The sequence below is a fragment of the Microtus oregoni genome, unplaced genomic scaffold, assembly GCF_018167655.1.
Source record: "Microtus oregoni isolate MIOR12 unplaced genomic scaffold, Mior012 000008F_ref0000371, whole genome shotgun sequence".
Lineage (NCBI taxonomy): Eukaryota > Metazoa > Chordata > Mammalia > Rodentia > Cricetidae > Microtus > Microtus oregoni.
The window spans coordinates 45,665,026-45,684,397 of record NW_024543067.1 but is presented as its reverse complement, the minus strand read 5'-3'; the positions used below and the strand labels follow the sequence as shown (position 1 = coordinate 45,684,397).

The 19,372-nt window shown below is 42.7% G+C and overlaps 1 protein-coding gene across 4 annotated transcripts in view; it reads left to right on the top strand.

The window, feature by feature from the left end:
* The window catches only part of Ntm (neurotrimin), a 978,430-nt gene that overhangs the window by 637,678 nt on the left and 321,380 nt on the right, over nucleotides 1-19,372 (top strand). The gene's annotated exons all lie outside the window — the stretch shown is intronic.

Here is a 19,372-nt window from a genome sequence, read left to right as displayed (position 1 = left end):
ATAAGTAAGATCCAAAATGAACCCTCTTTAAGAGAAATGGGAGGAAGCTTTGAAGAGATATGAAAACAAAGAGGAGTGAGAGAGAGCTGCAGCTAGCCCATGCAGGTCTATGTGTTGGGATTCCCATCAGACTCCCATCATTTATGGCAGGTGCCTTGTACCCAGTCATTACTGCCAGGCGTTACTTCAGGTAGATGTAGCAGTTCTGGACTTGGGGTGTGTGTTTGGTATGTGTTATAATTAAAAAAAAACTTAGTCCTTGAATAATGTCATCAATCCTTTCCGGAATTAATCTATTTTGATAAAAAGAAATTAGAAGAAATTTGGCAAGAATGAATTAAACCTTAAGAGATGGTGGATGATGAGATGGATCAGTTAGATGTAGTGGTCAGGACTCAGGTCAGGCAGAGGCAGGAGGAGCTCTCTGAGTTTGAGGCTAGCCTGGTCTGCATAGTGAGCTCCAGGCCAGCCCAAGCGACACAGTGAGATCCTGTAAGTCCATCCTCTCAAAGATGGACAAACACTGAATAATTTGAGTGACTTCCTAACACTCTGCATTTATCTTTCACTGTAAATTTGATAAGGCTGCCTGGTGAGGATGGAGAAGGAAGAGGTAGAGTTCTGCCTCCAGGTTCAGCTTCCCTGGGTCTTAAGTAAGCAATGCTTTTTCCACCAACGAGCCTCCAATGTGGCTTGAGGTGACCTCGTAGCTGTTCTGTTCAGTGTATGACAGCACAGTGTTCCCTGCAGTTACCTCTCTCTTCCCCACTGCAATTGCTGGTTGGAATGCTCTTGATGGTCTCCACAGACACTTCTTCTTCTTCACCGAGGGGGTGACTCATTGGCAGGAAGCTGCTCCACACTCAAAATAAAGCACTTTTATGGGAATGGTTGACTTATTCTGTGTTCCCAAGCCCCTCTGCTCTGTGTCGGTGGCGAGAGAGGACCAGAGGGGACACGTATCTTGTATTTTTCTTCCTGGTTGGGCTCTCCAAAGTTGCAGTGCTTGAACAGGATTTGAAAACCAGCTTACTTTAATTCAGATCACCTTGTGTGTGTCCAGGACTCTGGGGGAAAAAAAAGAATAAAAACCAAACCAAAACAAAACAAAATCTACCCTGCAACTTGAAATTATGCTCTAGACTGCCCATCAACCTAAAGGGAAGAGAAGTCTATGACTAACGTAACTAACTGGTGAGATTTTTGAGGCAGTGAATGCTGACACCAAGGAAGGGTGGGGTGGCTTCTTTCTGTTTGTTCTGTATACTGGAACTTGTCGTGATTGGACAATAATCTGTGTTCCTCCCTGGCCTAATGTTTCCTTGTTGCTATGATCAAGAGAATGTGCAGAGAAAGCGAGTACAGAGAGACAAAGGGGGGAGGGTGAGGATAAGAGAGGCCAGAGAATGGAAAGGAGTTGCAATAATGCAGCTGGATGGAACGCGGATGATCAGGGGAAACTGAGCACCGACTGACAGACTCGAACTGCAAGAGCAGCTGGAGAAGAGGGGTGCCTTCCAGCCAGGGCATCTCCTGTGAAAAGCAGGGTTTCTATTCCTCTAATACATGCCCCTTGGAGCAAGTGACATTGGGAACATATAAAATGAAAGAAAAGGAGGGTGGAATAAAGGGGGATTATTATAATTCTTAGATAGATGGTTTTTTAAAAGCAGTGATTTGAGTTCTTTTATTCATTACACGGCATAAAGGGCCCAGGCTGTGTTGCCTATGGCTTTAAAATCTAGGACCTTATTAAAATCTTTTCTTGTTAGTAACTTAGCACTTTGGAAACTCGCTAAGAAAAAGAGCCAATTTAATCAAGGCAAGATTTAGTGCAAAAGAAAGGATCCAGTCTTGCCTTTCTGCAGAAAAACTTTCAGGATCAAATGGCTTATGATTTTTCATTTACCTAAAGAATCCCTATGGAATCGGCAGGTGGAGAAGAGGGTAGCTTCTCGTTAGCTTGCAGGGCACACACAAATTTGGATTTTTTTCCTCTCAGTCCAGACTGTTTTGTTTAGCTATTGATAAACACATTTTCAGCCGTACTACCGGAAAGGAAGCCAGTGCTCAATATCTGAAAAGATTGCTGAGTTTGTCTTGACACAGTGATCCTACTTTTTGATGATGGGTGATAGTGTGAGCAATTCAATATTAAGATTGGGAGGCATAGGTCTAACACTACCCTAATTTGTGTAAAACCATCTAGAGTTGTATCAATTAAAATTAAGGAGTGGATAACATTGTATTTTTCAAAGGACAAGAATTCTAAATCGACATGCTCATGTCTTTCTCATCAATGCTAAAGCTGTCATTCTGTTAGCCTTCCAAACAGTCACTTGTTGGCCGAGACTAAGAAATGTTCTTCCATTGCCATCTTAGACAGTTGGCATCTATAGTTCTCTGAACACTGACGATTAGTCAGGAGAAAAGGAACAAGCTCAAGAGAGCACACATGGAAGACTTTTGAGGATTACAATAGCAGATGGTAAGTTTTTCTCATAATCTTTTGGTCAAAATATAGTTACTCTATTGACCTGACACACTGCTTGGTAAAGGAATCTATTCTAATGGCATGAAGAAATTAGGGGTTGGTTTGGGCATTAGTTTGGTACTAATAGACAAAGGATGCCTTTGCACCCTTCTTCACATGTGTGCAACATCAAGGTAGCCTCAAGGCAGAAAACTGAAAGTCCATTCCAACTATTGCATCCTATTCCAAGTTCAAGATTAGCTGGCGATTCCTCATGACTAGCTGTGACTTATCAAGGGAGAAGTGTTAAACAGCTGCCCTCCCTTTTCTTTCCTCGGATTTCAAATGGGATACCAGTGTATGCTTGTACCAGGCTTTCTTTTATGCCACCAACCAGCTCCCAAATCATGATATGGAGACTTCTTACTAGTTATGAATGCTCGGCCTAGCTTAGGATCATTTCTGGCTAGCTCTTTTAACTTAAATGAACCTATTTCTCTTTCTCTAACTTTGCCTTGGGGCTTTTTACTTTTCTTTCCTTGTGTATAGCTTATTTTCACTGCTTCTCATGTCTGGCTGGTTAGTGCTACCTGGCTTCTGGCCCAGGCATCTCCCTCACTCTCTTTTCCGTCCCTTGTTTCTGTGGAGCCTAGATTTCTCCTCCTATTCTCTCTACACATTAACCTTACCTATCCCTCCCCTGCCTAGCCATTGGCCATTCAGCTTTTTATTAGGCCAATCAGATGTCCTAGGCAGGCAATATGAAACAAATGCAACACATCTTTACATAATTAAACAAATGCAGCATAAATAAAAGTAATACACCTTTACACTGTTAAAGTAAGATTTCGCAGCATAAACAAATGTAACATCTTTTCCTAGTTGAAATAATATTCCACAACACATGCTCATCACCACAAACATTTAATTAGAAAAAGAGGAGAGCTAGGGAGGTTACTAGTTTCTCTTGATGGTGATGTATTTGCCCTGGCAGTTGGAAAAGTCTCCAGCAGCATGTTCTCATGCTTTTCATAGAGGGCTAGCTTCATTCATTGCAAAGTTCTTGTTTCACTATCTTCAGTGGCCACATCTGGTGTGGGTGTTGTTGACCAAATCCCCCTTGAGACTGAATACATTGTGCAGCTCTCTGTCTGCTTTTCCAAGTTAGAGTTTGTAGCCTTCGATTCAGTCATTAACTCTTTGAAATTCATGGTTTATTTGGCTACAAAGTCTTACAGACACTGAATATGCATCATTTATAGAACACCAAAGATAATAGTTGGTCAGCTTTGAACTGACATTGTTCCCTCCTTTCTATATTTTCACAACTCTTAGTGTGGGAACACTGAGGCCATCTCAAGGAAAAGCCTTGGTAAGGAAGGTAATGGCCATGATTTTATAATTTCCCCAAAGGTGAGCCTTTTGTCTAACTGAGAGTTATTAATGGTGCTTTCTACTTAGTGCTGTTCTCTGTCATCTTTATGATGTTTGAATCCTCAGCTCAGCTAACTTTTCCTATTCTGGGAGGTGTCAGATAGCTGGATTATTTTTTTTTCTTCCTCATTTCCATGGAAAGTAAAACATGTTCTTTGAGCTCATTTATCTCTCGCAACAACCACTGTAAACAGAGGAACAGTCAATAATTGTGCCTCCCTGTCCATTCCCCCCTAGATCTACAGGCTCAGTAGACACTTTGCTTTGGAGTGATGTTTTTACCAAACATTTTGCTGTTTTATAGCAGGAATCTCCATTTTTCAAATCCATTTCAGTCACTGCCAAACAGCGTATTTGGATTAATCCTGCCAGTCACCTATTCATGACACCAATTAAGCATCAGAGTAACAGTGGTTTGCATAGCAAATAAATCACCAAATCTTTGTGGTGAGCACTGGATAGTCATCTGTCACCTGTACTATGGTTGTCAGTGGTGTCCGCCTCTGTCTCGGTGCTCATCCAGAGACAGAATCTCCAGGTCAGTCCCTTACTTTCCACATGAGGTGTCCAAGGCTGCCAGGAGCAGCATCTTGCAGTGAAAGCAGAGAGTGTCAAACAAGAGATGCAGGAGTCATTGGAGGGTCAGGTTTACGAGACTATGGACATGACTTTGACACTTGTTTCATTGGCCAGAATTCTTATCAAGTGACATGTAGTGGCAAGGAGGCTTGGACAATGGCAGTCAGTATGGTATCTAAACTGATAAAACAAGTGTTAGAGAATCATGAGGGGTCATTTTTATACATGTGTCTCGCTAATGCTGTCAAGATGCCATTGGAACAAGAACAGAGTCCTTGATTTTTGATGTCCTCTCAAGAGTCTCACACTTTGCAGCACTTGAAAATTTACCGTACAATCATCTATGATTTTATTTTAAATACAGCATTTCAAAAGTTACACAACACTCAGCCCTTTGTTGAATAATAGAGTTTCTATTAAGTAGTTTTGATCAACTGCATGCTATTGCAATATTGGGAATACACCTAGCACAGGCCTTGCTAAATGATGGTGTTTGATAGGCTCATGTATAAAATTCATTTCAATTATGATGTTTTCAATTTAGAATGGGTTTGTTGGGACCCAACATCATCAGAAATAGAAAAAGCCCATGTACCTGATAAATGTTCATTTCTTTTCCCTCTCTTCAATCAAGATAGTCCCCGAGTACCCAATATGCACTTAGTAAACACAGAATAAACGACATCACTATTCAAGGCCCTCTGAAATGGAGACCTTCGAAATCTCACCCTGCTGGGGACTGAGGTGTGCTGTATCTCTGTGGGTCTGCTTTTCCTTTGAATTGGAAATATCTCGTAGGAAGCCTCCACTGTTTTTCCAAAGAACTCCATCTGGTCTGTTGGAAGCTGTTTCAAAGTTGAAACATCAACCTTGACAGGTCCTTTGGCCACTAAAGATGCAGCCTCCAGGGACATGTCTGTATTGGCGATTAACATGAAACGGCACTGTGGAGACTGAATGACAGTCGTTGGCTGTTCTGGATGTTACAGCTGGTTTCAACCAACCTGATTTTAAACATGCCTTCCACAGAAGCTAGAGACCCCTCCCTGCCCCCGTCATGTGATTTTAAGTCACTTTACAGAGACTGAACGAATTAAAAGAGCCTATTCTACCCTTAATATAAAGGCTACTTGTTGCCCCCCCCATTCATTTTACATTTCTTAATTTATTAATCACTTATTTATCGTGTAGACAAATGTGTGGGGTACATTTAAACATAACTCGACCAGAAGGACACTTCTAAGCTTCCTGCATAAAGTCTCAGCTCTCTCCGCCCAGCTCTTTGTCTCACACGTTTGTATGTTAATATTTTCCTAAACACTTCAGCTTTTGGTCCTGGCTCATTTGCTTTCAAAGGCCCTCTTCATCTGGAATGTAAGCTTCATGAGGCCCAGGGTTGTTCACTGCTATTGTTTAAAGATTGATTCCCACTGGGGACAGAAGGATTCCAATTAGCTTTCGGTGAGCGAGGCACTGATGGCTCTTCCTTGTTCTTAAGGATTGTAATTTCTAGTAGAGAAATCCGATAGATACCAATGTAATTAGGAGATAGTGAAGGTTATATTATTCTATGGTATCTCCATGCTAACCAAAAAGATAAAAGGGGAAAAGATAAATATTTTTTGTAGAGATTTCTGATTCCAAACAAACATTAGTTTTACAGTTTGAAATTTTAACCCCTATAATTTGGTTTTACAGATAAAAAAAACCCCAGTGTTCTAAATGATAGAATCATTTGTTCAAAGTTGAATAGCTAATGAGTGGGAGACATGTATTCATCAGATCATCATATCTGCCAAGCCTTTTAGAAAAATCTATACTAATGATTTTCAAATATTTTATATCCACACATATAAATAACCATATTTTAATTATAACAGGACAGACAAGCTTATACACATGTACATCTGTGCATGCAAACCACCTGTACATGCAGACTGGAATGTTTACTATGTGTAAACCTAATATGCTATCTACACTATCACATCCTATCCTTCATTTTGATTTGACTTTCTCCCATTTGACTGACTTCACAATAAAACAAACGGGTTGTAGAGGAGACAGACTCTGGATGACGTTGCTCTTGACACAGTCTGGAAAGTTCGTGGAGAACTAGTAGCCAAGGGAAGATGCCTGATAGCTTGATGGAAGGAGCGTGTGTCAGGCAGGGCTTGCACGGTGGCTACAAATAGCAGAAAAATTTTACTGCTATTAAAATGTTTGCCCTTTCAAGCAACTACACTCGTCTAACTTAGCCTTCTGTCAGATAATTCAGTTGCTTGGTGTTATATGGAACCGCTGAAAGCAAACCACTGTGTTCCAATATGCTACGCTGCTCACTTGGACAGTCGCTCAGCTGACGATTAGCCGTTTCTCCGAAGAACTGTTATGAGTTGATGCACCCTGGAAACAGAGGGGACTCCCATAGATGTCTGCCCCTGAGGACTTGTTTGTTGGCTTACTCCACGCAGGCTGCTGTAACACAATACTATAGACTAGATTGTATACGCAGCAAACAATTCCATCTCAAAGTCTGGAGGCCTGGCAATTTATGATCCATGCCTTGGCTAGTTTGCAGTCTGGCTAAGGACCTACTTTTTCATAGAGGGGCTTCTTGTGGCTGTACATAGTAAAAAGGATGGCTCAATTTTCTGTAGGTTTGTTACATATGGATACTAATCCTACTGATCCAAGTTCTGCATTCAGGACCTAACTCCCACAATGTCACTGCCCCCCACGAAAAAAAAAAAACACTTTCTGATACTGACACATTGGTGACTGGTTTCAATATACAACCTTTGGGGTACAAAACTATTCATGGCACAATCTTCACTTGAAGATTTAGATCTGTTATTAGCTTTACTGTGGACTGACATTCCAACCAGTCTTTGCCTGGGGCTGTTTTGCTCTACAATCATCCCCATGGAACAGTGTTCTTCCATGACTAGAGCAGGGTAACTTGGCAATGCTGTATGGGATTCTCTCCATCTGGTGACTGAATCTGTAGGTAAAGATGAAGCTATTCTTGGCTGCCGGTTAGCACACTGATTGGCAGTGGCGGGCTGTCTTTGGACATCACTCCTCGTGAATGACTGGTGTGGGCATGATGGGGTAGCCTATGGCTTTTGTCATCACTTCTTCTGACGGAGATGAGGTTTTTCCCCAAGTGAAGGAAATGAGCATTGCCACATTCGATTAAGCCAGAGGTTCTCTAGAGAAATTGATGTGGGTGGCTGCATGGACGGTGCCGTCATCTTGACAGTTGTCTGGGCCTGATGAATTGATCGCTGGCGGAGCGAGGGAGGCTGCCGAGATTGGAGAAGGTAAAGGTGTATGAGAAGACGGCATCTGATCAGAGGAGCCCCCCGTGCACATATGGTTTACACGACTGAAACATCATACTCCAAATATTACTGTGCTGTTTCTTTATGCTAAGCCGCTATAGTAATGGGCCTGTTATTTCTAGATTTGGTAAACAGACAAAACTAAGCTATATCAGCAGCAAGGGAAGCAGAAAGTGACATCATCTACCTGAATCTGCAAGTATAACTCCAGTAGGTCTAGGACTTTTTGTGGTTTTTAGAAAATATTAGATTTGATTGATATAGTAGTGAGACTGGAGAGATGGCTTAGTGGTTAAGGGTTCACACTGCTCTTGCAGAGAACCAGAGTTCGATTACAAACCACTTACAACTGCAGTTTCAGGGTATCTGATGCCCTCTTCTGGCCTCTACTGACACCTGCACGCAGGTGTGCATACTCACACACAGAGACACACGTACACATAAATAATAAACAATCTTTCAAAAATCTGACTGAAAAGTTTATGTGTGCTGTAATTAAGCATTGGGATATGTTGCTTCTGAGCACATCACTGATGGTTCCCTTTTAGAATATTAAGGCCTTCTAGATGTTACATGTTCAGACAACCCTCAGCCTAACATCTTACCCCAAAAGGCAACTTCACAAAATTTATACCAATTGGGTAAATTAGTACCAACTAATATGCATTTATTTTGTGAAATGCTTTTTATATGTTTGCCATTACTTTTCTTAAAAACTTCAAAGAAGTTTACTTACTTGTTAGTACTTATCAAATTATTTCAAATTATTTGTCTTCTCTGTCATGCAATCAAACTGCATTATGATATCATAAAGATAGGTATATGTGGCTTAAAATAATTATTTATTTAACATACGGGGTGAGAAATGCCTTTTTTATTTTGGGGATAGGGATATTTTCCAAGGAAACTGAATCAGTTAGTCTTAAGGGATACTTAAGTGAAAGCTGAAGTTGATTGAGAGTTTCTCATGTGTATTAGTCAGCTTTGGCTATATTTTGTTGCAATAACAACTGCTTTCAATATCTCTATGACAATATATGCTTATATCATGTGTGTTCAGACATATGCAGACAGATACCAACTTCTATTAATTTAATTTCTTAGGTGAAGCTTGAAGGAATAGTTTATGGTTAAGTCTTGTCTCAGAGAGAAAAGAATAACAACCAAAATATCTGCTCCGAAAGCTTCCATTTTATAAAAACATGTGAGATTTCTGTTTGTTTTTGTGTTGGCCACAACAAGTCAGATGACCAAAAGTGATGTCAATACACTGACTACTATAATCCTTTCCTGAAGAGAAGCAGAAAATATTTGGAATAACAAAACAGTACACCCCATAGTGTTATTATGTGTAGCTAGAGTGCGGGAAGCTGGGGTAGAGGAATCAATCTTATTGATTTTGATCCTCAAAAGCAACCAGTAAGTTTAACAGAATGGATTTTATTCACTGCATTTTGAAAACAAGAAAACGTAAAGTCAAAACCCTTTTTTTTTTTTTTTTTTAAATTTCAAGTCTCATAGCCAGTGAAGAAAAAAACTGTAGATTTGGACTGAAGGGTGGATCTTTCTTCTTAACTTCTATACAAATCTGATACTTTCCTTCTCCTGGACTACAGGTGTGTGTATGTGAGGTCAGAACACTACATGGACAATGGAAGGGCTCTAGCTTTATATTTTCCTTTGTGTAGTTTATATTCTTTGTGTGTATGTGAACATGTGTGTGTGTGTGTCTATGCACATATGTATGCACACAAGTGGATGTGAACATGTGTGCTTAAGTGGCTTTGCACGTGGGTGCATTAGTGATTCTGCATGTGTGTGCAGGTGTGCAGGTGGAGATCAGAGAGTGTTGTTGGGTGTCTTCCTTATCGGCTATCCGCTTTGTTTTGTTTTGCTCATTTTGGGGGACTGGGGATTTGAACCTAGGGTTTCATGCATACTAGGAAAGTTTTCTGCCACTAACTTGTATTTCAAGCCCTCACCTGAATTTTTGACACAGGGTTTCTCACTGATTCTGGAGCTCGTGGATTCATCTAGACTATCTTGCCAGGAAGCCCTGGGGATCCTCCTGTGTCTGCTTTCACATCACTGGGATTATAGGTATACATTATCACAGACAGCTTTATTTTTTTTTAAACATGGATATTGGTCATCAAACTTACATCCTGGTGCTGCAAGGCAAAGCACTTTTCCAACTGAGCCATCTTTCCAACCCCTATTTTATGCTCTTTAAAGTGGCTGATATTGAAATTTTTTTTTTTTTGTGATAGGGTTTCTCTTGTTGCTTTGGAGCCTGTCCTGGAACTAGCTCTTGTAGACCAGGCTGGCCTTGAACTCACAGAGATCTGCCTGCCTCTGCCTCCCAAGTGCTGGGATTAAAGGTGTGTGCCACCACCACCTGGCCTGATATTGAAATTTTTAACCAGTTCTTGCTCTTCATGAATATAATCTTCAATTTTGGCATTAAGATTTTCATTCAGAAGTGTGCATATGTGCGTGTGTGTGTGTGTGTGTGTAGTGTGTGTGAGTACACACACATGTACCTTCACATGTACCCAGGTTCTTTTCCTCTTCTTCGGGACTTTACAAATGCTACTGTAGATCTCGCCGAAAGTGCTGAGTTTCAAATTAGGAATTAGTCCTGTTTCTGTTGATGTAAACCTGAACAGAGGAGAGACTTTATCCACCTTCCTGCATTATTAAGATTTCACATATAGTTTTGATAAAAGCTTGCAAGTTCAAAATTTGCTATCAAGCCTAATGTAGCATGGAGGATTTTGTCTGAGCTAGCAAAGGATCACATTCTCACCTCCTGTGAGCCAGGGACTGAGCTTATAAACTATTTTCCACATTCTTGCTCTACTGCAAAGAGAGAGATGAAGGGGGATGGGGAGAAAGACTATGTCAATTTGAATCTTAATCAGCGGGTGACTGAGGGCGCTATGAACCCAGTTACCTGATAGACTGCCCCGTAACTGTGATGTACATACTCTATAATCTGGGTAAGAACATTGACTTGAAGGAAAAGAAAGGCAATACCGCACACTAAGTGGGCTGGATGACTCATACAGCTTGCTTGATGTTTGCTGTACATTTAGCAACAGGAGTGTGTGCAATAAAGAAGACAGAGCACCTTTCTGGCTCCGAGGATCTCCTGCCGAGGAGATGCGTTAGGCAATATTGAACAGAATCTCTTTCAGCCGGGTTGGTAAGAGGCTTTCCCCCATGACCTTTTCTCTTCTCTTTGTATTGGGAAAAAATAAGGGAACCACAACAGCCATCCACCTGCCGCACTGTGGCGTTGACAGCAGCAGCAGTCCCATGACAAGTGGCTTTTCTTTGCAAGTCAAAGGCTGAATCATCAATAGCTGTACTCAGTAATCTTTCTGTCGCTGCCTTCCTCTTACAGCTTCTGGTTAATTAGTAATTAACAGGTCATTGATTAATCGGTTGATTAGTTCAGTCTTTTATATCACAAACACTGATGAGGTCATCTATGTTTACCTCTATGTCAAATGATAGGGAATCAAAGATGCTAAAAGCATAGCTCTCACCCTTTCTCTTGAGGTTTAGGGGGGAAATACAAAGGGCAACCAACAATTTCAGTGCCACGTGACAAAAGCCATGCCAGGTCTCAACACAACTGCCTTGAGACATAGGGGAGAAGACATTTGCTCTAAAGGCCTGGGGTGGGTCTCAACGGACATAGAACTTGATAAGAATCTTCAGAGATGAGAAAGTTAGTTACCCAGGCACTCTAAGAGGAAACTGTACCTGCGAAAGTGTACAAAGAAGATAGGCAAGGAAAAAAACAGGGGCGGGAAACAAGTGGGCATCACAGGCCACGGAGGACAGCGGAAGTATGTGGCATATGGTAGGAGAAAAAGGTTGTGGACATCAGTAGAGAAGTTAGGGTAAAGGCATTCACTGGGTGTCTGCCTCTTGCTTATTAATCTGCTTAATTTTGGATGCCTTTGTGGAAACCATTCAACACACCTCAGGCAAGAATAGCACTTCCTTGAAAACATGTAATGATTGTCTGGACAGCAAACGCATGCCTACAGCTTGGCTTCAGGAATCGTGTGGGGCTGGCAATCGAGCATCGTGATTGAGTGTCCAGCCACCCTGTGTGCAGCCCTGGGCTCAGTCCTGGCACTGTAAAAACAAACAGCTAAGAAGAGCGATAGACTGGTACCAAGGACGAGGGTAGCAGCAGAACGTCAGTTTTGTTGTTTCTTTCGTGGCTTCTATTCTTGTTACGTGGAACTGCTTACTGCATCACGCCTATCCACAAAGTAGAATAGCAAGAACTGCGTAGCCATCTTGAAAGACAGTTCTTTGTGTTCCCTTTACAAATCCTTTATGACAAACTAAGTCCCTTGAATACAGGTGACAGTGGTGTGGCTTGGGCAGTATATAGGGCCACTGGCAGTGAGACCAGGATTTAGCTCCAATGCATGCCTACACATGGGCTACTTGAATGTACAATGAAGTACGCTGTATGGATACTTTTGAGGTCAGGAGGCTGCAGAGGAGCACTTGCACTAGGAATTCCCAGAGAAGAGATGAGGCTTTTATAGGACGCACCTGTTATGAACACGGCTCCACTGTAAACTACACGTGTCATAGGAACTTCTAGAATTTGGAAACCTACGCAGCATTATTTCTGGAGTTAGCCCACCAAGTCTTGAGTAAATTTGGAATAGGATCTGGGAACCTGATTTTTAAAGTGAAATGAATAATTCCTGTGCCTCCATATGTGGGAAAACATTGTACGGAGTAAAATTTCCGTCTTAACAAAGGGATCCTCGTGTGTGTAAAGGAGATGGCACAAGCGAGATGTGTGGGATGCTGTGCCCACTGGGATAGAGCTGGGAAATGAAAGTCACCGAGTGGAATGACTTCCAGGAGTCTATAACATCCCTTCAGGGGAGATCAAAACTGCACTTTGAGGCCCGAGCAGTACAAATAAAGAGCCGCAGTAATTAGAAGGTGGAACACGCAGTTTGTTGTCTGTTGTGGTGGGGGACAAGCAAGGCACCTGGAACAGCTTCCGTAGCTTTGGCTCGGATAATGAGGTGATTAGCTGATAGAGAAGAATAGGACTTTGTGGTGGAAGATGATGAGCTGAATTTTGACATCTTGTTTTTGAAATGCCTACTGGGCCTCCAATTGTGCGAATCCCAGGAGTTGTATATATGGAAGTCTTGAGCTAATGCTAACACTTTTTGTGATAATTGTTTGCAAATGATCAATAAAGATGTGGATGTGCACATGCGTTCATGCATGTGTATGTTTCTGTGTGTGCACACATGCGTGTGTGCGCGCACACAGATTTCCTATGCTTGATACAACTGAGACAATAACAATCTATAAATTTTGAAGACATTAAAAAAAAAGAAAGGGAAGAGAAACATTTAGAAAAGAGCAAGTAATAAAAAAAGACATAATCAACAGCATTAGCAAAAGAAAGTTTATGTCCTCAAAGGTTAGGAAGAGTAAAGGAGACAGTGTTAGCCAGGAGTTTGAAATGTCAGTTTAAATTCCATCTATTGGACTTGGTTAGTTAGAAGTCAGTAGTGACCTCAAGGAGAAGCATTTTATTCTTAATTATCATTCATTTCCATCTGAGCTCCTCACCTTGGTGAGAAACTTCATTCTGCATTCTGTGAATTCTGACACACAAGATTTGTACAGGCTGAAAATTTTGTGCTTGGACAAGGGCTATACTGTTATTATGTTTAGAGTTCATTATTAATTATTGTCATCCAGCTCTTACATTTAACTTAAAAGTTAAAGCTTGCCATGGGTGTGTATATGTAAATAAAAATATAGCATCTGTGGGATTCACTACCAGCTGAAGTCTGAGGGACCTACTCAGAGGCTTGGAACAAGCTTCTGCTAGGTAAAGAAGGCTGATGTAGAATTCTGGGAGGAGAAAGGGACACTCTGTGACAGGAGAAGAAACAGCATTGGCGATGACCCACAGGCATGACATCATCTAACCAAATAAGCAGTTGATATGCATTGACGCAAAGTGCGTGGTATCATCGGGAAGTACCTAATGATAGGGGACATCTAATGTCAGCTGTGTGGGACAGGAGAACAGGAGTTTGTTCAGGAAAACAATTTCTGGTTCCTAGGTCCCTATTTTTTTTTAAACTGTTCACATTTTTCATGATTTGATTGTGAGCCAACTGGCCTCTTCTGGCTCTGACACAAACACCAAGGACTATTTACCCGATTTAAATGAGTTTAGTGTGGGGCCTATAACTCATCAATTCATATTTCTAGCCTTTTTTTTTGATCTATTTCTCAGCTGCCTGTTGGGTACTTCCTTATGCATGTCTCACACTCACAGATTTTGCTTTTAAGAAGCCTCAATTTGGATTCTGAATTCACATTCACACTTTGAGTTCTTGCTATTAAACCCACACACCTATCTGGCCACCAGGTACCTGGATGAACACCATGAGGCTGTGTAGAGATCTTATACTGACTTCCTGTTTTCTGCTGAGTTTACTTTTGAAAGGCTTTTATCTGGCATTGAGACAACTACCATGGAAGTCCAGACCCCTTCCCCTTCTTACCTGCATGATTGAAACCAGCCATGCTTCCAAACACAGATCTCCAGCCCCATAAATCATCCCTATAGCCTCATCATATTGTTCTTTTTACTTGGTTTAAGCCAGTGCTCTGCCTCAATCACTGTTAGCTCCATGCTTAGCATGGATGACTAAACACTCAACGGCTCATGCAACATATTCAGAATCCTTTCCATTCTGTTTTGTAATTTAACAAATTTTATTCTTTGTGTATTATCCTCCAAATAAGTTCTAGGACCACGGCTCTCTACGGTCCTTGGCCTTCTACTCTATTATGAATGAACTGGCAACCAAGTATATATTTGAAAGGAGTGGCTGGTGGATCTGGGAGTCAACTTGGTCCTACCATCTCATGGAGCCCTTTTAGAGGAGGCTTTGCTCACACTGAAGACACATGCTGACGAGGAGTCAGCCCCCCAGAGCTGGAGAGATGAGCGTTGCCCCTGTGAAAATGGTGATGAACAGGGATTTGATCTGGGAGCAAGGGAGCAGAGGCTAAAGCAAACCCACACTAATGCTCAGCAGACACCACAGAGCCTGGAGATCTGCCCGAGGGAAGGGGAACTTGTAAGCTACAGCTAGTGTCTGAGGGATTTTAAAGATATGAGATATGGCACATTCAAAGTGTGTTTTAAGAGGATTCTAAATGTTGTGGGGATGGATGGTAAGGATAGGAGTCAAGAAGAAAAAGAAGAGACTCTGCTCTCCCTATGATCACCTCACTACGCCTGCTACAACATAGTTCTGACATGCTTGTCCAGGAAGGGAAGCTTGCTTAGAGATTCCCATGTAGAGAAGTGTTGATTGACATATGTGTTAGCGAAGCCATCACAGAGGTTCCTCAACAAACTAACAGCAGAACACCACTCTGGTTAGGCATCTCCAAAGATCTGAAATCAGCTTGTTGAAGTGATGGCTGTGTAGCCTTGCTTTCAGTAACACTACTCAATAGCCAAGTCATGGAGTCAATCATCCTAAGTCTTCATCGCAGGAAGGATGAATAAAGAGAACGTGGTAACTACACGGCCTTACAACAGCAAGAGATCCTGTCATTTGCCACAGTGTGGGTAGAATAGGAGAACATTTTGCCAAATGAAAGCAGGAAAACAAGTACTACATGATCCCATTTGTATATAGAAATACAGTAAATGGATTCATAGAGGTAGAGCGTGGAATGTGGATATTAGAGATTGGAGAGGTCTGAGGAGATGGTAGGAAAAGAGAACAGGGCTGGGGTTAGCTTGGGGGGGGGGGGGTAAAACACTTGCCTTGCAAGCCTGAAGACCAGAATGCAGTCCCTTTGATCTCAAAGTAATAAAAGTCAGGCATAGTGACATCTGCTTGTCATCCCAGTGCAGGGGAGCAAGTCCCTGGGGTCCAATGGCCAGCCAGACTAGCTGAGTAGGAGGGTTCCAGACCTGTTAAGGACTGTTTCCAAAACAAAACAAAAGTGGGGTGTGGGGGATGGGGCTTAGGCTTGAGGAGCAACAGTCAAGATTTTACATAAACACACACACACACACACACACACACACACACACACCACACACATTACACAAATAAATAATTGTTTTAAAATAAAAAAAAAATGAAAGTGGATGCAGCTTAGTTAGGAGGAGCAAATCTGATGGCTTTTGATAGACAGGATGGGTGAGCAGAGCCCACAGTTGAGCGCTGCAAGTTTCAAAGCCACTGGGAGGGCAAAGCATGAGTGTTCTTATCACAGACAGTGTCAGATGTCTGAAGTGACAGATTGAGTTGAAAGGCCTGATCTGGCCATTTCACACTGTATGAAAATGATAATATCCCTTTCTACCCCATAAATATGTACGACTATGATTTGTCAACATACAATTGTAAAAAAATGGACACACTCGCTCCCTACAGGCGACTTTTTCTGTAGGGATAGCAGAAGCCCGGTTGTACCTAAAATTTGATTATTGGTTTCTGTCTGCCGCTGCCATAGTCTCCTCTGTTTGAAATTGCAGGCCTTCTCTGTGGGCACTGACAAACTCCTGTCCGTCTGCTAAGAGGCTGCCCAAATCCTGCCTTACACAACTTATCGCTTCTAATCCTTAGAGCAACCATATGAGGCGAATATTTTATCTCCACTTTACAGATGAGGAAAAGAGGCTCACAGAGATTAAGGACTGGCTCAGTGTACATAATGGTGTCTTGGGATTTACGGCTAGGCCCCGTCATCTTCGAACCTGCATCGCCACCCATCAAGGCTCCTGCTAGCATGCTTGCTGGGAGAGGAATAATTGCTGCGTCGGTGTCTCTCCTGCAGCCCCGAGGTCGACATGACTCTTTGATTATGTGGTACACTCTATCTGAACTTCAGTGCCTGGGCCGTGACACAGCCATTTCCTTTGTCATATACAGCCTCTCGGGATGGAGGATGCCACTCCTATAGGAGGAGGCTGTGTGGCAACTCATCCAAATGGATCACGTGCCTGCTTGTCTTTTGTCTCGACCTGGATGACCCTCAGCCTCAACAAACAATCACGCTTTAGGGACATGAACCCCTTTCTCACAGCTTTTACTGAGTTACTGAGTCTCCATGCTTGGTCTGAAGAACACCTACCCCCTGGCACTACCATGGCATTTCACACACCTCCACTCTGGTTTTTGTTGGTTCAGTCTTCTCTGAGATCTGAAGTGATTTTTCCATCACCTTTCCTCTCCTTTGTAGATTCTGTAGAGTGGGACCTGGGTGGCAGAGTAGCATTGTTGTAGGTATTCTATTCCCTATGTTCCTCACAGTCCCTTGCCCCTCCCTGGGCAGCAGCTTATGCCTCTATAGTAAGACTCATACTAAGTTGCTCCCAGCCCTCTGCTTGTGTCTGGTAGGTTCTTGGGGGTTTGTGTAGCACACTGTACCTGTTCAGCAAGCTTGGATGATAGGAGTGTTCTGAGGTCCAGAGGCTCAGAATCCCACTATTAAAGTCTCAGTGAGACCAAAGGATTCTGTAAAAGACTTGCGGTACGTGTCTTGTGTCTTCAGGCACAGGGCAGGCTCTCTCGTCCTGCGGAAGGTTCTTATTGCCGTGGATGGAGCTACTTCCCTGAACTCTGGAGAACACCTGCAGTGATCTGAACAGTGTTTCTAGGATAGCAGCGCCCCGACTCCACTTCCTTCCCATAATGCAGGTGTCATAATACTGGGGAAATGGCTTCCAAATGGTACTATGTAGCCTGTGAGTCCCTGACAGCTTAACTTTCCTTCTGCCCAATGACAGTGCCTCTTGCCTGGCTCTGTGCCCTTCAGTTATCTTGTGTGGTGAATGACAGGAGAATTTGGGGCCTTGGCTCTGACGGACTGAAGAGGGCATGCGCAGCTCACTCCCTTCCTCCCGGTCTTCAGCCACTCTTTTTACCCCCGTTCTAAGTTCTTCTGCCCCACAACCTGCCTTCACTCCAGGCAACCCCCTGGCCCTGGCTGTGTTCCCCCATCTTTCCTGGAGGCCTTGTAAATGTACAGACCATTTAGACTTTAAGACAGTGGGGCCACTTTTCATCTCAGGCCAGGCTGCTGCCTGGTTTTACGGGGTCATAAAAGTCCTGACAGGAGTCATAAAAGCCTCCAATTGCACTGCAGAAACCCTTGGAGTATATTTTAAGGGCCCCTGAGTTTTCATTTTGCTGCTTTTATGGGGACTCGTAAAAGCTGCGTGCAGCAAGCCCACTGATTGGCTGCTCAGCACGGAGGTAGTTAAAATTACAGCTTTAGACAAATTGTTCCAGTCCCCATAAATCAGCATCGGGCATGTGGCAAGGGAAGGCTTCCAGTTCTGCAGCATCCCCATGGCCTCTGGGTCCCACCACCCAGGCAAGGCAATGCTTGAGCCAACCGGACAAACCTGCCCATCATATTTTCCTGAAGTCTTCCTTGTAGCCTGAATGCTGTTTAATCAACCAGCTGTTTATGTGAATTTTGCCAAACAGCTGGCTGGCGTTTTATTACTATAAACCCGAGTTTTACAAAGCAGATTTACTAATTTATTTTTTAAATCTGGCCATGGCAGAGTCAGTCTCACACTCCATCAGCCTGACTTCAGTGTCCTGGTAGGTTTAACCTCTCCTTTGTTTTTAAGAGGTACCCACAGCCCATCTGGCATGCCCTACTTTTCCGTTTCTCCCAAGTCTTCCTACGATTCTCCTGATATGTTTAGTGAGCCCGTATGAAGGGCTCTATGACAGCATCAAAGTGATTGGTGGGTTTGTCATTCTCTGATTTCTTTCATTTTTTACCCTTATACCTGGCTGAGCTCTAAACCAGCCTGGCATCACAGGGGACTGTATCAACGTTTCATGAGCTTATGGCTCGAGCGTGTGTACCAACAGTCTTGAGAATTCCCCAGATGATGATTGCAGAAGCAGACATTCTTTTTCTCTTCTCTTCTGAGCAGACCCACACTCAGGTTGTCCCCTCTGATGACCTCAGAAAGAGTTTGTGGCTCAGTCAAACTCATGACCTGTCACGTAGAATTTCAGAGCAAGGATGTCTTTCCCCCACTTTGGTCTCTCTTCCCATTCTGGGGTGAAAGCTTTCAAAAGAGTCTCTGATGGTGATGGAGGAGAGGAGTCCCTGCTGGTGCTCCCTTGAGAGAAATGTGTGGCTCCTATTTGTGTGTCTGCCTCCGTTCCCATGGCAACCACCTCTCTCCCCTACTATTTCTAAAGAACACGTGCTTGTGGGAGTATCATTCTAAAAAAGAATGATGTTTTCTCCTCCTCTTCTGGAGACTAGCCAAGTCAATACTTCCAGAAGCACTGGGTACATCTCATTACTTGGGAAATGACCAACTCAGTGCAGACTGAAGTAAGGGATAAGTTGAAGGAAAAAGGTTGTGGTGGAGAGGGGACACACAGCCTGGAGTCAGACTGTGGATTATTTTTTTTTAATTTATTTATTTATTAAGGATTTCTGCCTC